The sequence below is a fragment of the Adiantum capillus-veneris genome, chromosome 22 (genome assembly GCF_014529385.1).
Source record: "Adiantum capillus-veneris isolate H3 chromosome 22, ASM1452938v2, whole genome shotgun sequence".
NCBI lineage: Eukaryota > Viridiplantae > Streptophyta > Polypodiopsida > Polypodiales > Pteridaceae > Adiantum > Adiantum capillus-veneris.
The window spans coordinates 18,212,935-18,218,452 of NC_140952.1; the positions used below are offsets into that span (position 1 = coordinate 18,212,935).

Below are 5,518 nucleotides of genomic sequence, written 5' to 3' on the forward strand. Positions count from 1 at the left end.
GATTCTTTTGTTATTTAATTACTATCACATTGTTTTAACACTTAAAAATAATGGTTTCTTTTAACTTTCTGTCACAGTAATTCCTTCAATCAATCATTAAAGACAACGTTGAAAGCATTCTTAAAGAGACATCTTTAAACTAAAGACAGGGTACTGCCAATCAAAACATTGTCCATAATAACCATGACCAGTACTCTTCTTGTCTCAAGATCACCTAAAGGTGAAAAAACGGCACCCATTCCTTATTCACAATCCGGAGTGGATAATCCCCCACCCAAGGTTCTGGGTGCCCATACACCAAACCGATTGCCCATACAATCTGGAAGCTCCCCTAGGATAAAAAACGGTATCCTAACTTATGCAGAAACATCAAGACATGACACGGAGTAGAAACTCAACGTTCATGGGGGTAACCGACTTATCCGTGGCTAGAAAGCCATCATTATCATCAATTTATACCAAGGAGTCGGAGGTGTCTTGAGACAAGCTGTCTTAAGGATGATCAATCATATCTTTCCTAATTCAACCAGTTTTAATCCAAACAATTCTTTCCTACATTATAAACAAATGCACGTTGGAAGTTACCTTTCATTTTTTGTCAATTATTCCTTTCATGATTCTTACTCACTTCTTACGTATGCAATGCTAACTTATAAAAGAACTTAAACTATTTAAAGACTTAATTGAATAATGGGAAACCCACCTGGGATTGATCGGCCATCTGTTGCTACGCTGGCACTTGAAGACTCTCCTCCGTAGCCCTACTACTAGGCCCGGTTCCGTCGTTGTGCGACGCTCTAGTTCGTTTTGGAGCTACGTCCTCATCATTAGATGTAGGATTTTCTTGGGTCCTTTTAGGTGCCATAACTTCTTATCCATTTAATTAACCAACTAGAGCTTGATCTCTAGTGATTTCTGCGTAGCGATCTCTCTAGATGAGAGAGAGTGTGCCAAGGCTCCGAGTCTTCCTAAAATTGTGAAGCAAGGGTCATATTTATAGGTTTATGGGCACTCACAGGCTAGAAAATGGCAGTAACTTGCATCCCAAGCGGCCCTACAGCTCCAAAAACGTCCCCTGCTACTAAATCTAGTGTTGGGCAGGTTTCCCACAGCTCCACACATCCCCCCTAGCTTCCAGAATCGATTTTTACTAATTTCACTGATTTTTAATGATAAAAATTAGAAATATCAGTAATTTCTAGAACCTTAGGATAAGAAAGTCTTTATTAATAATAATTACTGAAACCATCCAATTTTACTTAACTAATTAAATTCATAGTGTAACCTTTCCGAGCCCGTAACTTTTTCAGATTTTATCAGAATTCTGTTCTGAAAATTTCTAGCCCGGAGTTTGTTGTGCTTAAGATTCCAAAAATACCAATTTTTGCCACGCTCGGACAATTCTACATTGCTTTTTCCATAATCATATCAGTTTGATTAAGCTTTATACAATCCTTAAGGTTTCAAAAACTAGAAACCTTACAATTCTAGCATTATGTTGTTTGACCATGCTATTTGGTACATTCCTTAATCATCTAGAACAACTCTTCTATGAGAAACCTATAGACTTCCACTTATCTCTAATTTGTTCCTGGCTTGGTGGGCAAGCTAAAGAGAAGCTAAATCCCTTGTTATTGCCCAGATCGCTTTCAATGCCTTTCAAAACTTAATGCTTGAAATCATCAAGGAACTTAAATCTAATGAGCGTGGCACCTACCTGACCACCTATGCCAACTACAAGTTGTTAAAATTGCTAGTGGACTACTCAAACCTTGTATCAAGGATGATGATTCACCATCTCTCAAAAGACCTAACTCACTAACTACCCCCAGCAACTCTTTTACATATTTTCTAACACTTGGCACTTCTACTAGCTTTAATAGAGGGAAATCTTGTAGTTACACAAAAGGAAGAGGAAGGAGTACCCCTATTTGACATATCCTTGAAATGTAGCTCATTTTGTTATGTAGGTTATTTTTGGCCCCTGCAAGAGAAATCCTATTTCTAGCAAATCTTTGACGGTTGATCAAATCTATGTACACTGTTTATACCACAATGAACTCCTGGATTGGTTTTCTCCCAACTCTATTTTCTTGTCCATATGAGAATTATAAGTTAGCTAGAGGGTCTTGGCCTTGTTAGAACATGTGATTTTTGGCCCTAAGGTTTGGCTACCAAAATTCTTCAAAGCTGCCTTGGAGGCCCCTTTACTTCTCAAAGACCTCTCTTTCCCTTTCCAATTGGGCAGCTCTTTGAGATGGTTCCTCTATTATAATAGATGGCGGCACTTTGGCATGTTTTCTTCTTGACTTGCCCACCATTAGTTTACCTTTTGCGGCCCTCTTCCTTTCATCCTCCGCATGAGAGGGTCCTTGGGAACTTTTGGTTGTTCTTTTGGAGGTTGATCCCCAAAATTAGGTCCTTCATCTTCTTGGCCTTCATCACTTTCTTCATCCTTGTCTTTTGAAAGCTCCATAAGTTTCCTCTTGGACCTTATTGAAGGATATTTGGAAGCTTCAACCTCTTCGTCTTCTTCCTCTTCATTTTTAACCCTAACTATGAGGTCAACATTCTAATCTAGTGCAAGGGGAAAATTAGTTGTGATGCCCACAACACGGTAGGCTATCCTTGTAAGAACTTTAGATGCTCCAAGGTTTGAGACCCTTCAACTTTCTTTGGTACTCTTCAATGTGTTAAGCACATAAGATGCACGGTCAATTGGCATTGGTAGCATTGTCCTTAATGTTGATGTGAATAATGATGCCACTGCATGATTGGGAGTTGTGTATCTTGGTGGTGGTTTACCTGAAAAGTGAAAGTGTTGATGGTACAATTGGGTTGGGTCTTCAACAGGCTTGTAAATCATATTGATGAATGTAGTTACTGCATTGTTCTATGCCAACACCGGGTTCTCTTGTTTTCCTTTGATCTCATGGATACTCCTTCAGTGGTCAGTTTCAAAGTTTTTGCCACTATATCCTTGTTCCATAGGGCTCCATCTCATAAAAGGGGAGTAATCCTAGCCTATAGTCTCTTTCCCTGATCTCTGGTGCTTCTGCTAGGGGATGGGAATGGAGGGAGCTTTTTCCAGATTTTTGCTCGAGTGAGCAAAATTTTAAAAAAAAAGCTCCCTCAAAATATTCCCCAAAAAAGCTCCCTTTTGGAGCGAGCTTTTAGGAGGCAGCTTTCTCTCTCTCTCTCTCTCTCTCTCTCTCTCTCTCTATATATATATATATATATATATATATATATATATATATATATATATATATATATATATATATATATATATATATATATATATATATATATATTGAAATGTGTGTGTGTGTGTGTGTGTGTGTGTGTGTATGAAGTCCTTCCATTATGCAAACCAGTTGCTAAGCTACAAAAGACAAATGAGATGCAAACAAGAAAGCCTCTCCAGTGGTGGCAACCATAAGAACTTTCATTGCATAGTGTAGTTGCTCCACAAGAGGAGGGAAATATACATTGTCCATAGTCAACCTATTTGACCTGAGCCCATATAAAGTCATTAAAAAAAGTATCAATTGAGATACAGACCAAAGAAAATAGCTCAAGAAGAGCTATGGAAAAAAGAAGACCTAAAGAAGTCCGGTTTGATGGTTTTACCTTCCTCTTGCAAATCCCATCAAGCTCCACTTGCTCTGCAGCGACTCTCTCTCTCTCTCTCTCTCTCTCTCTCTCTCTCTCTCTCTCTCTCTCTCTCTCTCTCTCTCTCTCTCTCTCTCTCTCTCTCTCTCTCTCTCTCTCTCTCTCTCTCTCTCTCTCTCTCTCTGTGTGTGTGTGTGTGTGTGTGTGTGTGTGTGTGTGTGTGTGTGTGTGTGTGTGTGTGTGTGTGTGTGTGTGTGTGTGTGTGTGTGTGTGTGTGTGTGTGTGTGTGTGTGTGTGTGAGTGTGTGTGTGTGTGTGTGTGTGTGTGTGTGTGTGTGTGTGTGTGTGTGTGTATAGATCATTGATACACTCATAAATTGCTCCTCAGATTGTCTGTGTTTTCCCTCATTTGTTGTAAATTAAAGCCAACAAAGTGGAGTAGGCTAGACATGTCCCAGTATATAGTTATACCATCCACTTGTCCAAAGTTGTACGGGTTGGGTATGGAAAAAAAGCCGTGGCCAAGCTTCAGGCTTCCTAGAGAGACCTTTGGAGTTCTTGAGAAGTGTTCAACCTTGAGTTCACCTATGGCTATACCATCCTCAATAATTATTCCAATTCTGGACACCACATCTATGCACAACCATTCACAAATTCAACCAATCTTAGCCCAATTGACAACTGGTTGTTGTAGCACAAGCTTACTGTAAGCCACCCAGGGCCCAACTATCTCTGTCTTGTCTAGTTCATATTCTTTCTCGTGGAATGCAACAATATACAATGACTCGATGAAAGGTGAGCTGAACAACCCTTTTTCCTTGTCTAGAGCATACCAAGGGTCAAGAGAATTTTTGATGCCTTTGAAAATATGACGGTTCACAAAGGCAAAAAACACACTATCCCACTCTTCCTAATCTTCTATCACATTTGCAACACCGCCAGACCCATGATTTCATGCTCCTCTAGCTCTAAAATCTACATGCCATCTACCTTGCAAGCTTGCACCTCCTTTTGAGGGCAATGTCTCTGCAACATCCATCCAAGATGTGCAGATACGAGGGGTAGTTGCCTGCATAGTAGTGGACATGAGCTTGACGGTCTAAAATTTTTGTAAGACAACACTTGAAGCCGATATGCTCATGAAAATCTGAATTGATATTGCATCAAACCCTTCATCACACACGAGCCTCGAGACGTCATCACATGGATGCAGCCTTTTTCTTTCAATTTTTTCTTCCATTGGCGAAAAACCCCTTAGACTTCTACACCCATGTAGGAATTCTAGAAGATTCAATGATGCTTCTAGGTGCTCTTTTGAATTAGAGTGGATCTCACCATACCAGCTCTTCACATCTAAATCTTAGGCACCATCTAAGATAAAAGAGAATGTCCGCCCATGTCCTTTTTTCTTTGCCACAAAAAAGGCCTTCAACTCTACCAGTGAGTTAATTTCTTGGATCTCCATGACCACATCTTCCTCTTCAACGTAGGTGAACAGAAATGCATCAAGAAGACACTAGAAAAAATAAACCCGTAGAGAATCCATATCCACTTGTTGTGCAACAACTCTCTCTCTCTCTCTCTCTCTCTCTCTCTCTCTCTCTCTCTCTCTCTCTCTCTCTCTCTCTCTCTCTCTCTCTCTCTCTCATGCTCATGCTGATGCTCGGCCCACTATGCTCATGCTCATGTTCAAGTGGGCCGAGCATGAGCATGAGAGAGAGAGAGAGAGAGAGAGAGAGAGAGAGAGAGAGCAAGAAGGGGGAAAATTACCAAAATACCCCTCTAATTTGAGGAAATTCCCAAAATACCCCCCAAATTTCAAAAATTCCCAAAATACCCTTGTATCTATTTTGGTTGGATTGTTCAAGATTTTGTAATCTTTATCTTTTTTTGACAATTGAGAT

General features: G+C 40.0%; 1 pseudogene; it reads right to left on the reverse strand.

Moving 5' to 3' along the window:
• Positions 1-214: 214 nt before the first annotated feature.
• LOC147428980 (uncharacterized) lies at positions 215-5,160 on the reverse strand (annotated as a pseudogene).
• Between the last annotated feature and the right edge of the window lie 358 nt (positions 5,161-5,518).